Source organism: Lonchura striata, chromosome 1 (genome assembly GCF_050655825.1).
Source record: "Lonchura striata isolate lonStrDom1 chromosome 1, ASM5065582v1, whole genome shotgun sequence".
Classification (NCBI taxonomy): domain Eukaryota; kingdom Metazoa; phylum Chordata; class Aves; order Passeriformes; family Estrildidae; genus Lonchura; species Lonchura striata.
The window spans coordinates 91,780,627-91,794,646 of NC_140703.1; the positions used below are offsets into that span (position 1 = coordinate 91,780,627).

Genomic DNA, 14,020 nt, shown 5'->3' on the forward strand with positions numbered 1-14,020 from the left:
CTTTGCAGCCATCATTGATTTTTGATGTGCATATTAGCAGCATCATGCAGGACGCTCTTTTGTCTTTTTCTGTCTGGCTTTGCAAAAGCATCAGCACTCCTCATATCTCCTCTTCATTCCAGTGCATTCTTCTCTAAGGCAAGAAAATGGCCTATAAAATGTTTTGAAAGTTAATTTTGAACCAGTACCAGAATGGCTCTTAAAAGCATGCCTTTACTATAAAATCCTGCTTCCAGCTACAATTTGCTGAGGTCTAATGGCCATCTGGCAATTAGACACTCTATACCCATATAAGAAAGAAAGCAGATATACAAAGAACACTCAGTATTTCTATACCTCAGCTAGAAAAAGCTCCAATTCAAAACATAGCTCTCCAAGTATGTGCCAAAGAATGGAGAGGACAGGTCAGAGGGCCAGTTGTTTGCGTCACCATAGGTTGCACTAGACAGAATGCATTAAGAATATTTATGAGTTGGATGGGCAGAGTTGCCCGTAATGCAATTGCAGCTCATTTAATTGAAAAAAGGGAATGAAAAATGCTTACCTCAACATGTCTGCTTAAGCCGTCATCTGATTTACTCCATTTGTATCAATACAGGAAGTCAAAGAGGTAAATTGAATTTATGGACCAGTGGAAGATAAACCAATTTTCTCTGGAGAAACCCAAGTATCATAGCTCATACCTAAGTCTCCTCTTCTGTTTTCACATCAGTCATTGTACACAGCATTTTTACGCAGCAGCAAACCAATTTAAATGATCCATACATGCCAGCTTTTGTACTGCTCACACACCATCCCTCCAGTGCAACTTTGCTCTCTTTAGGGCTGCTGAAGTGGCACAACTCACTGTGCCCAGGGAGAGGGTCCTGGTACAGACATCCCCATTTCCCTCAGGCCTTGGCAGCTTCAGTAGGGAAGTGCTAAGATGCTGGACCCTCCTGATCCCCTCTCCTCATGTAAGTCTGTTCAGCTGTCAGGACTCAAAAGTGCTCCCAGTCACTGCTTAGTATGAATTTAATGACAGTCTTGCCCTGCCACCACCCCAAGTTCTTTTGTTATAGTTGACATAAACACGTGTGCCTTTCAAGGCTACTTGCTCTAAGCAGCTTTTTCAAATATCTCAGTTAATTCCTACTGAAAAGCAACAGTGTGTCAAAGACAAAGCTTTAATGTAAATAGGCATGTATTTGAAAATACAGCTGACATGGCAGAAGTTTTTCTAGACTTGGCATTTCTCTGACAGAAAATGCCAGACTTATCAGAACAGAAATGTTCCAGGAAATATGTTGACAGAACAGTCAAGTGACTCAAGGATGTTCCCATGGAAATCTACTCTGTCACTGGACCATGTGACTTCACTTCTTTTGTCCCCTCATCTCTGCAATGACCAGCGTGGTGGGGAGTCAGGGAGCCAAGAATGAAGTAGCAAGCACCTCCAGAGTAAAGGAGTTCCATTTCTAGGGAGCCTATGAAGTGAGTGTTGATTTTGAAAGACAATATTTCACAGTGGTTTGTGATGGGAATCTAACCCAGGACCTTCATACCTGCAGAAGCTTCTCCCCTTTTGAGACAGATGCAGGGAACTTCAGAATGTTCAGGTTCTACTCCATGTACTGAAATCACGACCTTCTCTGGTGCATCTTCCCACACTCCTCAGTATAAATTGTCTCATAGTAGGCTTTTGGCCGAAATCCTCCACTATCTGAAAGAAATGGACCCAGATGCTACCTCCTCTGTGGGCAGGAAAGGTTGTCTTGATGACAAGGTCATCAAACAGGCACATTTTGTTACCAAAACAAAAGTAATCGTGCAGTTGCCTCAGGGACTGCAAAACTTACAAGATCCAGGCTATTTCCCCTTGTTTTGGCCTCTTTTCCCTAGAAAGGGAAATAATACAGGGATAATGAGCAGCAGAGTGCACTGGAACTCAGATGTCAGTAGGAAGGACATCTGTGAACCTGGGCCAGTCCCTTGTGTTTTCACTCTTGGAAGGAGTTGCGAAAGCAGAGGGCCAAGTTCCCTAAGAGCTGCTTGGAGAGTTAGAAAAGCCTAATTTGACAAGGTCATTACAAAGCAGACTGACCTAAGCTACTTTGCAGATGTAGTGTAGACTTTCTAACTGGGGTTCAGATGACCTCTGGCTGCCAGGTGACATTCTGTTTTTAGGATGCAAATTCCTATGCTTCATGTGTCTGAAGTTAGACAGAGTGCATCCCACCCACAGTGCTGGGGACTTCAGTATGCATTTTCAAACACATTAAAAGTGGGTTTTTTCCACATGAACATAAGATCATTCTATATCCTTGGTATATCTTGGAAGAGTTTCACCAAAATCATTATAAAAACATGATTATATGCAATGCTCATCCTCCATTTATTTCATAGTCAAGATCAGGCATGTAGGATGGTTATTTTCCCACTTGATGAAGTGCTTTCAGATCACCCTGGGAGGAGAGCTCGATGCCATCTCCTTGCCTTCAGAGATTGTGCTTGCCTTCTCCACACCATAATGATACCGAGGAATCTTGAGCAGTGCAAGTCTGGTCAACAATGGCCACAGTTTGGAAAATGTGTACTTGTGCACTCAATTCTAATCCTTTAAGCAAAAACCAGTCAATTGCAAAAGGCACATGATTATTTTTGGTGTTCACGGCTTAGTTCCAGGATAAATTACTAAACCACTGAATTTTACCACCATCAAAACATAAGCTTATAAATGGCAAAAAGTGCTAATACACATGGTTTTCTGCAGTTCATGATTAATGCTGAAGCAGAAAAGCTCCAGGCTGATTTAAATTGGTCCTCATCTTGATAGACATTAACAAAGAAAGGGCTTTCTTTTCTGTTTTTTTTGGAGGCTGTGGTTGTATAATTATGTAAAGTTTAAATTCAATAACTAGAACTGCCAAACTCAGCAGGAGAAGTAACATGTGACAAGTAGAAGCTAGAGAGAATGATGCAAAAATCATCAAGGCTGTAGCTGTATCATTTATAAGCACAACACAACTTGAAGAAAGACTGTGTATGTTTCAAGAGGGTGACCCCAGAAACTAGACTTATATAGAATTAACAAGCAAGCAAGTATAATCTATTGTTTATGACAGGTAACAAATAGACAGCCTTGGCAACAGAGTTATTTACCCATGGACCATGGATAGCACAGGAAACACCACCAACAATAATCATTGCCCACTTCAAACAGAGCTGTCCATAACCCTAATGTGAAAGGATCACATTTGAAAATAGATAACATGACTCTGTCTCTATGGTCCTTCTTTTCTGGACACTTATCCATCGAGCTTACTAATTCAAAATTATAGTTTCTCCACTCTTTTTCCATTACCATCAAAATCCAAATATGGGCTTAAATTATCTTATTCTTCTGTCCTTATGTTTGGATTCATCATTTGTGAAACTCAAAATTGGTAGGGAAAAATACCAACATACTTTCTGTATCATGAGCAGAGATAAGCATATTCCTCTTCTTCTGTGACTGTCATTTTCTTTTGGTAGATCCCATAGCTGTCCCATGTTTGAGGTCTCCTTTGCTTAGAGCTACCATTGTAGTAGATGAGCCAAAATTTGCCCTTCCCATGTCCTTCTTGATGACATTCTTCATGAAACTGGTGTCTTTTATTTGCTATTTAACAGCTCCATAGACACTTTTCATGTTCTTTGTAAGAAGTCCTGATCATGGTAGCTGGTAGCTGGTGGTAGCTGGGAGGCTCTGTGTCAGATGAACACAGAGACAGTAATCTGTGAAGAGTAATTTTGTTCAACAAAACAATCCTTGAGAAAAAAAATTTAAATTGCTGCTCTATTCCCACACATCCCCAGTGTATCCCAAACATGCCAAAATAACTGAGAAACACATGCTGCTCTCACTCTGTAGAGCAATCAAGGTAGGGCTCTTGAACCTCTGACTGGAAACAGTCACAGAGCAGATATACAGAGAAACATGAAAATTTCTAACCGAGTTAAACTAACTCCAGCAAGTTCTCAGTTTCTCTTGTGCTTCCTTCAAAGTAGGTTCAGTCACTACAGGAAACTTTAGTCACATTAACTGATAGATGGCAAATTAAATCAAACCCACAACATCTTTCACAACTGCTGCCCTTAACTTTTTACCACTATAAAGTGCTCCCACTGACAACAAATTCTTGTTTTTTAATAGACTCTGGCTTTTGTTCATTTTTGGGTCATATTTATAAGCAGTCATAATATTTCTGAACTGACGGTCCAAAATCTTTTTTTCCCTTCTAGTTTGGTTGTGTAAGAGTATTTCATATGTTTGGTTCATTAACTGTATGCTGTCTTGGAAGTGAAGGCAAAAGTTCTGCTTCAAGGCATAATCTGCATGTAGCTGACAGCAGCAATTCATCAGGTTCTTGGATTTAAATATATATAAGTCTGGGCTTCTAAACCAAGTACATCTCCAATGTCTGTTTTTCAGACAGCATTTCCTAAAAAATAATAACTTAATAGTTAAAATAGTATAATTGTCAAGATATCACTGCATTATATAGGCTGTAAACAAGGCTATATGCATTTAAAATCATAGAAGCCTCATTGCCTAAGGTAATCTGTGGTAGAATATTATTTATAGATTCATACACATATTCACCCTTTTATATCAGACCTCAAATATACCTGGGGGAAAGTCTGGGATTTCTCATTTGTAAGATATTCCTAAGAAGACAATTTAAAAGTTCTATACTTTATGAACATTTAAAATTACATGTGTTGGTTTATTAAACTTATACTATTACTTTGTATTTTATTTAGGCAACCTTTCTTTTCCAGCAAGGTTGAAATCACCTCAAAGAGAATTAAAGTTTCCATATAGAGAATTAAACATAAAAAAACCGCAACAGATGAATTTAATGGAGGGGTTACCCTTGGTTTTGATTCTGGTACATTTTAACTGTTCAGAGCCAAATGCAGCCCAGAGCCAAAGTAGAAGGAATATGGACAACAAAGAGCGCCATCACATCTAGGATGATGATGTGCCATCCAGATATGCCATCCAGAGACCTCTGATTGACAGTGCTAGAAACTCTTTACAGCTGTCACAACTGCATTTGTGCTTCTGTCCTCTCCTGAAGAGGTGCTGATTGCCAAAGTCCCAGTTCAGGCTTAATCCCATTTTGCTAGGCTCGGGTCTCCCTCCACAGTGCAGCTCTGTAACACCCCCACATCTTCCCCCTGTCAGCCTACCAGTGCAAAACAACTCTAGCACACACTGGTAGGTTCAGATTTTGCCTGAGGTCAGTGGAGTTAAGGCCACTTTTTGTCCAAGACTCACAAATTTTACTTTGCTTGATTTTTTGTTGTTTGGGGGGTTTCTTTTTTTTTTTTTTCTTGGAGGGGGGGGGGGTTGTTTTTGGTTTTTGGGTTGTTGTTGTTGTTGTTGTTGTTGTTGGTTTTGTTTTTAATATTGAAGCCTAAGACTTGTGGGACCTTCATTCTTCATTTACCTGAAGAGGTTCAAAACAACATCAGTTATCAATGAAGGTGTTGTGTTGAAACTGTGTCTCTGTGCTGTAGCCAGACTGAATCTGCACTAGCCAGGGTTGTCCTAGGACACTTGATGAGAAAGGGGGGCAATCCTGAGCACCACCACAGTGGCCAGGATCTATCTACTAAAATACGCAACCTGTGTCTGGAGTGAGGGCTGCACTCAGCTTCTCATGCCTGCCTGCAGCACTCACCACCACAGTACAGAGTGTTTCGTTCCTCCTTTTATTCTCCTTCCAGCTGATTATTAAAGTACACACAGGCCCTTCTCCAGAGAGCAAGTTGAGAACATCCCCACACAAAACAACCTGCTAGCTGTGGACATGGCACTTCTGGAAAGTTCCAACTTGCTACCAGCTCTGCATAGGCTCAGCTGTGTTTGCAGGCGAGGGCTTTGGTCCTGGCCCACGTTTGCAGTTGGAAACAGGCCCCAGGACATTTCTGTTATTTCAGCATATACCAAGAATTATTTTGGCAAATGATATGACAATTATGCCAATTAGCTGAGGTTCAGGCTTGTGGTCTGAGATGCACAGTGTACATGACCATGTCTGGACTAATTATGCTAAGTTTTAAGAAAATTCTAATTCAAGTGTCATTGTTAATCAAACTTTCCTTTTAAAAGTATCAGAACAGGAGAACTCAATTGTATAATCAACACAGTTTAACAATACAGTGTTTTATTGAATATCTCCTAGACTGACAGATACAAAAAAATATTAGGCTGTCTCCTAGTTAATTCAATCCTTGACTAAGTTTTGTGTTACAGTTTTTTTCCCTTGTGAGGATATAAACAATGGATTTGCAAAGGCCACTTACAAACCCCATGGTTAAAACGATTAATAGTCTCATATTTTGCCTGTTGCTTTATTTTATTTAAAGAAGATAATATAAATAACAAATAAGTTGATAATAAATTTCAGTTTGGAAGAAGCTGAAATTAATATTTGTAGAATTTTTATGTTCTGTGAGGCCTTTTTACCAAGCAATTAGAAAGTCTGAAATCAAACATACATTTAGTGAATGTTTGTATCATTCTTATGCATTTATTTATTTTATGAAATCTAGAACAGGAATTTATCTGATCTTGCAGTTTATTCTTTACTTCAGTCTATAATCTGAAATGACATTAGTCTACTTTGGTAATTTGCCTAAAAGGAAACAAACTGAACTTTCAGGAAATATTAGGATAGCTCTTTGGGAGGACAAAAGTAAAAAGAGATGGAGATGCACCTTAAGGCATCATAATTAGTTGCTGGTATGAAATTAAATTAATATCTGGCTGGCGTTGGCAACTACTGACATTATTGTGGTGTCATGTTACATGATAAGTAACAGAAGACAAATTTCTAGAAGAAAGATCTGTTTTTCTGGGCCTGTTCCTACCAAATAGAAACCTAGGAAGAAATTATATAATGTATTTGCTGTTCAGTTTATAAATGTTTTTATCTTAGATGATATATACTTTTTTTTCCCCCTTAATTTTTTTCTGAGACTATAATAATCTCTTTAGAACAAACTAAATTACTCGGTATTCATGTTTTTGTTTGCACTATACATACCTATACACATCCAATATCGCTAGTGTAATTAAAGTTTTACTTGCTGCTCAAATTTGCTGTCATTGGATGTGTTTTCAGTGTTTTGAGGACCATGGTCTTGATTTAAAATTAAGTTGTAAAATCCAGTCTGTTTTTCTCAGTATATGCAGTTTCCCCACATTTCAGCCATCTTTACAGGAGTTTCCCAAATTAAGCATAAACAAATATTACTATATTGTACACTGTGCTAATTACTAGAATTGAAGATACTGTCATTGCAAAAACTGGATTTGTTTTAACAGATGAATGTCATATTTTTTTTCCATGTCTCACTCTTTTGTGATTTATTTGTGCCTTATTTGTGTTAATCTTTCAGGTGAAGTTTTCCCTGCTTGTTCATACACTAACCTTTCAGAAATCTAGATTCAGCAATGAAAAAAAAAGAACAAGAATGCTAACCTGATGGAAGGAATCTGTTCATCACAGAATCACATCTTTTTCTGTGTTACTGATTCAAATCAGTAAAGCCATCCAGATATTACAGTTTCAGAGGAGCACTAAAGTAGAATTTTAAGTCCAAGAGTTATTAAATCTAAAGGAGGTGGAGCCTTTACCAATAGAATTAGTGTGGTTTTTTTAAACATGAACAGGACAAACTGTGAACCATATCAAGCTGTGCTTGTGTATTCCTGTTTTTCCTTAAGTAGCTGCACTGTGATTATAAATTCATTCTAATTATGCTTTCTGCTTGGTATCATGCCAAAAGGTCTCTTCTTCCTCTACTCTGCAATGTTCCTGCTTCCTTCTGTTCTGCTTCAGTAGCTTCAGAACCTGCCATCTAGGTACACACACAACAGCAGATGCATATAACTACACTCTTCACAGAAAAACTTCTGTCCCCAAGGCAAAAATAGAACAGATTGATGGGATCAGTATTAAACTGGTTCCCTCTAATGAGTTAAAGACTCCCATCTGTTCCATATACTAATGTGGTTTAAGTCTGCAAGGAGGAAAAAAGATCAATATAAATTTATGGGCTCTTCATAAGCATTAAATTAACAGCAGAAAAATGCAGGGTTGTGTGAAAGGGATGCTCATGATCCTCCACTGAGGCTTATAAAGTTAACTGAGCACAAAATTATGTAATTATGGTGTTAAATAAGACTTCTAGGGTAAAGTACCTAGAGGATAAATAAAAAAACATGCTTGCTACATCTTTGACAATTAAAAAATCCCTTTCAAAAGGAAGTCAGCACCATCAGTCTGTTTAGTATCAGCTACCCTCTCACTCTCTCCCTTTCTGCTTTTCCAGTTTCTCATTTTAATTTTCAGCATTTCCAACTCCCCCATCTAATTCTCTGCCCCTGTGTGTTTCTCCAGATCTTTACTTCATCGAGATATAATTTTTGGTACACAGAGTCAAAAGTTTGTTGCTTGTCCCCTTTGGACTTTTGGCCCCTTTCAAATATGCTTTTAAAGTCCTAATGATTTACTGTGTTCTCCAGCTGGTAAGTCAGACAGTTCCTTCCAAATTACAAAGTACAAATGGTATGAATCAAGTCTATTGACATACAAAACAACAATATTAAACAGACAAACTAAAAAAGGCTTCCTGCTGAAGCAAACCAAAATATAGACAAGCAGTAGTGCTGGCCCAGATCCTCCCAAAATTCACATCCTCAGTCTTTGCTGTTTCATCCAAGCCTAGGAGTTGTCCACCAGGTCTGGTGGTTGTCATAGACACAGCTGTGGAGCCTCTTTCTCTTCACCCAGAGGATCTTGCAGAAGGTTTTTGGTGAAGTGACCTGTTTCCAATAGGTGAAAAGTCAGTGATGCCATGACCTAGCTTAATCTTTTAATCAGAGTTTCTCCTAGAAGATAGAATAATAAGTGTAAACCATCTCTGGCTTGAAGAGGAAGTGCTCAAAAAACAGAAATCTTCCCATCTGTTAGCAAATGCTTCAATCACCGGCAATTTAGTTAGAAAGAAACACTGTACCTGCTTCTTGTATGTTATAAAAAGGAAAAAATTGAGTAATGGCAGTATTTTTAAAAATGTCTAGGAGAACATGCTATGAGTTCAATAAAAAGGCTTATGAAATCAAACACTTTGGAGGAATACAGGAAAAAAAAGACCCTTTTCCATCTCCCCAGTGGTCAGCTGTGAAGTCTGTTTCCTGCTGAGCCCAGGCAGTAATACTAATGTGAAGAATTGTCAGGCAGCACAGCAGCCATGGCAAATCATTAGGTAGGGGAGCAGGACTTTCTGGATCTAAATGTCTTCTCAATATCCCTCAACTCAACAGAAAAAAAAAGGTTTCTGTACTGCAATAGTCTTGCTTGGTAATAGGTCAGAAGTATTTTTATGAATATAGCTTCAAGTACTGCTCCTAGATGTCAGGGGCATAAATAAAATTTTAAATCTTAAGACTATAATTAGAATGTTTTCAGGAATCAGTATTTTCTTTGCTTTTACAGAACTACATAATTCTCAATACAAAGGACTACTTTCCATGTGCAGTCACAGCAACAAACGTGGACAAAAACATTGCGTTTTGGAGATCACTTAAGTTTAGAGAGGGGCTTTGTTTTCTGTTTCTTAGTAAGATACTGATAAACAGTGCCAGCCTTTACTGGAGCCTAGGTAGCTTTAACACTGGAGATTAAAATCAACACTGAAAGTAAGCATCAACTGTGCATCTACAACTTGGAAGCTAAGCAAGGAAGCTTCTCTAAATTAGAAAAAAAGCAGTGTTTGTTGCCATTTTTTGCAGTTCGGTCAATTTTTAAAGTTGGTTTTGCTTACAGAGGTAGCAGAATGGCCACAGCTTGGTTTGTAGCAACACCTTTTTTTAGGTTTGGGGCTTTTCAACTGAATGCATTTCTTTTATCTTTACCTGCTTTGCAAAAAAAGTACTAGGGACCTTTATTTATTCTTCCAGGTCTTCAGATTGCAGAGAAAAATAATTGTATGTACAGCCCCAGTGAGATCCCTGCTAACAATCTGCATTAACTGCAGAGAAGTTAGTGTAGGAATTTAGAGATGGTGGAATAAGTAAAACAAAACCTATAAGATCATCAGAAAAACACTGCTGAAAAGCCTCAGTGTTCAGAAGTCTTTCATTCTTTCAGATGCTCAATATGGGTGAGGATCTGTCTGGCTAAGAATCACCATTTATCAACATTTTCCAAGTGCCCACAAATACCCAGTGGTTATAAACAGCGTAATGTTTTTCTGCTGCTAAAAGACAATGAGTGAGTGAATGAGTCCTGGTGAGCAGAGGCAGAGGGAAGAGTGGAAAGTTTCCACATGCTGTTTTGAGCCATTACATGTGTCAGTATTTCCACTACGAGTAATGACTCAGAGCCAAAGGAGATAACTGCAAAACATATCATCAAAATCAAATTAGAAGGTGAACATAATTTGTTTCTGGGTACGGACGTAATTTCTATGTTCTGGTTTACTGGGAAGCTCTTTGAATCAAGGCATTCAGACTCTGTATTGAGATGTATTTACAACCTTGAGTAAGTTTTGGTGTTTAGAGATCTCTGACCAAGTTCAGAAAAGTTTGTCCATGTTTTTAATTAACTCTATAAAATTTTGGGAACTACTGTCATTCTCCTTGCAACCATTGCACATTAGTTGTGACCAAGCTGTGCCCATAGCTAAGGTCCTAGGTCTCTGTTGCTGCTCAGATCTTCTCAGCTGGGCCAAGATCTGAGCTAAGGCTTTGAGTCAGGTTAGCGGGCTGCACACCAACCCAGCAGAGAAGCTTTGAGTGCTGCATCCAAGCAGGCTATTCCTGAAAGCACCACAACTCATTCCAGCCTTATTTAAAGGTCTTCCTCCTTCCAGACTCTTTCATATGCTACATCTTCCTCCAGAACTTGTTGAGGTTTAGGAATGTTCCAGCTCCTTTTGTTAGGTCTTGTCTCTCCATTACAATTACTGCATAATAACAGAGTTACAAGCTGGTTTGCATACAAGCTCCAGGAGTGCTGCACAGACTAGCCCAGGCCATGGCTGTCCAGTTCTCTTGTGCTTCCACCTGTGCTTCCTCCCCATACCCTCTCTCCAGAGCTGGACTAAGCCCTCTGCACAGACTTTTCACTACTGTTTGCTTCTTTTCCCTTTCCCAGCCTCAAGTGGCAGAAATCTTCATTTTCCTCATGAAGCCATCGGAGCAGAGGTGGTGAACAAGTGGGGTCATATGGGAATGTGTGAGTGGGTGAGGGGGACAGCTAATGCAGATACAGAAGTTCCTGCACTTCAGGGAAGGTGGGAAAACTCCTGCTGACATTCTGCTCCACCACAGGGTGAAGTTCTATCAGGTAATGGCTATGGCCCCTTTTGTCATCCAAATGAGACAGAGGAGTGACAGAGACCCAAAAAAGGGCAGAGGTTCATGTCCCAAGTCACATATCTAAAAATGTGCAGATTGCTTGACTAGAAGGTCCAATAATATTAAGATCTTAACCACTGTGTGATAATACCATTCTCAGCACAGTCAGTGATGTGATAGTGTCCCTCTTCACTGAAACAGGACATCTTTAAACATCTCATCAATCCTTGATTCAGAAGGAGCTGTTGATCTTTTAGTCTAAACACTGGAAACCGAAACTTCACCTATTGTACTCCATATTATCCCTGAACTCTGGCTGAATCAGAATCAAATATTTCAGAAATATGTCCAACCAGGTTTCTCATAATTCTAGCAGTGGGAATTACACCGCATCTACCTCAAATCGCTCCAGGAGATAGGCATATTCACAATTTAAAACATCTGTAACTTGTTTAAAGTTTTTATTTGCCTAGCAAAAATCCCAGTCCTGAGTTTTGTGCTGTTGCATTAAAGAGCTGTTCTTTAAGTTTTCCTACATGTAGGTATCTGTAGGCAATGAGGAAATCACCTCTGCAACTTGAATAATTTAATGTAATTTGTTAATGTTTCTATCTGTTCTCCACACTACAGCTTAGAGTCTTTCAAAACGTTTTCAGCTTTTCAGAAGAATTCTCAAAAACAGGACCTCAGAGCTGAAGGGTTTCAGTGATAACCTTGCCATGACACGGACACCTTGCCTTTCCTCCTTCCTGTGCTTTGCTGATACCTCCCAAGGTCACATTAGCTCTTTGGCTAACTACCTCAATGGACATGCCTATCCTGCCAATTGTACTTTCCTCTTAAGACCTCTGCAGTGTCAGCATAGCAGTGTTATTTCTCAAAAGTGGGATCTACATTCTTTGTTTCAAAATCCAGTCTTCAGTTGTCTTCAAAGGCCCACAACTCAGATCGACCTACTTACAGAATAATCCAATTCATTCCATAGGCCTAGCTTGTCCCTCTCTTGGCTTACATACCCAGTAACTTGAGGGCACCTGGAAATTTTGAAAGTGATAATTTTCTATTTTCTCCCAGTTGATTGATACAAGTATCAATACAGGTATTAAGAATGCCTTTAATTTACTCACAAGGTACATGTTTGATAAGAAAAAGCACATTTACAAGGACGATTAGCAGGAAAAAAGACTGACATCTGCCTGTAATACAAACCAGTTCAGTGCACAAGAGAGAGGACCAACATAGAATAAAGCACATACTTTTGCTTTTACTCTGTACAGACAATCCAATTCTGACACTTTAGACAACAAAACATTTTAAATTCCCAGTCCCTCCACCCACCAGAGTTGGTGGGTAGCTCCTTTACCACAGTTCCTCATTCAGAAATAGCTCTTTGTTGTCATAAGCTACATATTCTTACTCTTTATTTAAGTGAGACAATCCAGTTTCAAAGCAGCAACTCAATTCCATCTTCTTTAAACACAATGGAAACTTTCCAGATAGCCCATTAGATGCAGGATGAGATTCATGAGATCCTTACTCTTTATTGTAATTTTCCAAATGTGTATTTATAAAGTGTGTACTAAATTTCAAAGTTGATTGTTTAAGCAGGACAATTTTGATATCTCTGGTCTCAGACAGAGAACCTGAGACTTTCAGAAGTTTAAAAGAGGAAAAATATTCAAATTCAAAGGCAGCTAATCTTTCTTTGTAATTTTGACTGTTGTGTTCAGTAAACAGAAAGCTTGAAAAGCAGTTAATTAGATCAAACAGATCAGTTCTGAAAGCAACAAGTGATTGCCACCCTCCGCTCCCAGACACACAGTTAGCCAAGCTGACCGTTGGCAGCCCTAAAGTGATTACCCAAAAGTGATCAGCCCTTGAAAAAATCATCTTTCAGTCTTCCACCCTCCACATTTGTTCATGGCACAAGCCAGCCTCTGTGAGGTTATCCTGAAAGTAAAACAAAGACATGGCAACTATTCAGGCATGCTGATGCTGAAACACATGGTTCTTCCCTGAAGGGAGAAATCAGACTCCAATCTTACAAAACAAGCAAGCTGCTTCTCTCAGGGGCTTGCAAAAAGATAAACAGGGGGATCAAAAGAATGTTTGAACTCAGCAGATGTTCAGTGCCACTAAGGGATAATTCATGACACCTTAGGAGTATATTGTGCCAGGAGAATATATTCTACACTACACAGCATAATCACAGTACCCTACTATGGAAAAAATTCAGCTATTCCATCAAAAGCCAGCATGGTTATGTGTTTTTTTTCCCTGCCCAGAGCTGAAAGTATTTTAAAAACTTTCTTTCCCCCATCCAAATTTTGCATCAATATTCACAAATTACCTGGGGAAAAATATGAAAAGTTATAGAAAAGTTTTAATTAAATAAAATAGTGAAATGAATCCCTGAAATGAATGGCAGGGAAGTTAGAATGAAGACAGAACAAAAAAATTACTAGAATACTGGAAAACAGAAGGAAATAATTAAGATTAAGCAATGAAAAAGACTCCCTGTAGCACACATAATAATAAAACCATTTACAGATCACTAAGAAAACATTCCATGACCATAATTGAGGGTATCTATCATTTTGTGGGTGCAAAATTTGGAAT

At 38.8% G+C, this 14,020-nt stretch overlaps 1 long non-coding RNA gene across 9 annotated transcripts in view; it reads right to left on the reverse strand.

Annotated features, from left to right (window-relative positions):
* Positions 1–6,370: 6,370 nt before the first annotated feature.
* LOC146768766 (uncharacterized) overlaps positions 6,371–14,020 on the reverse strand; it is a 44,571-nt gene continuing 36,921 nt past the window's right edge. For 7 of the 9 annotated variants that reach the window (XR_014956317.1, XR_014956316.1, XR_014956311.1 and 4 more), the window contains one exon: positions 6,371–13,351. This is a non-coding gene — a long non-coding RNA (uncharacterized LOC146768766). The remainder of the gene's footprint in view (positions 13,352–14,020) is intronic. The other 2 variants (XR_014956318.1, XR_014956312.1) reach the window with 2 other exon arrangements.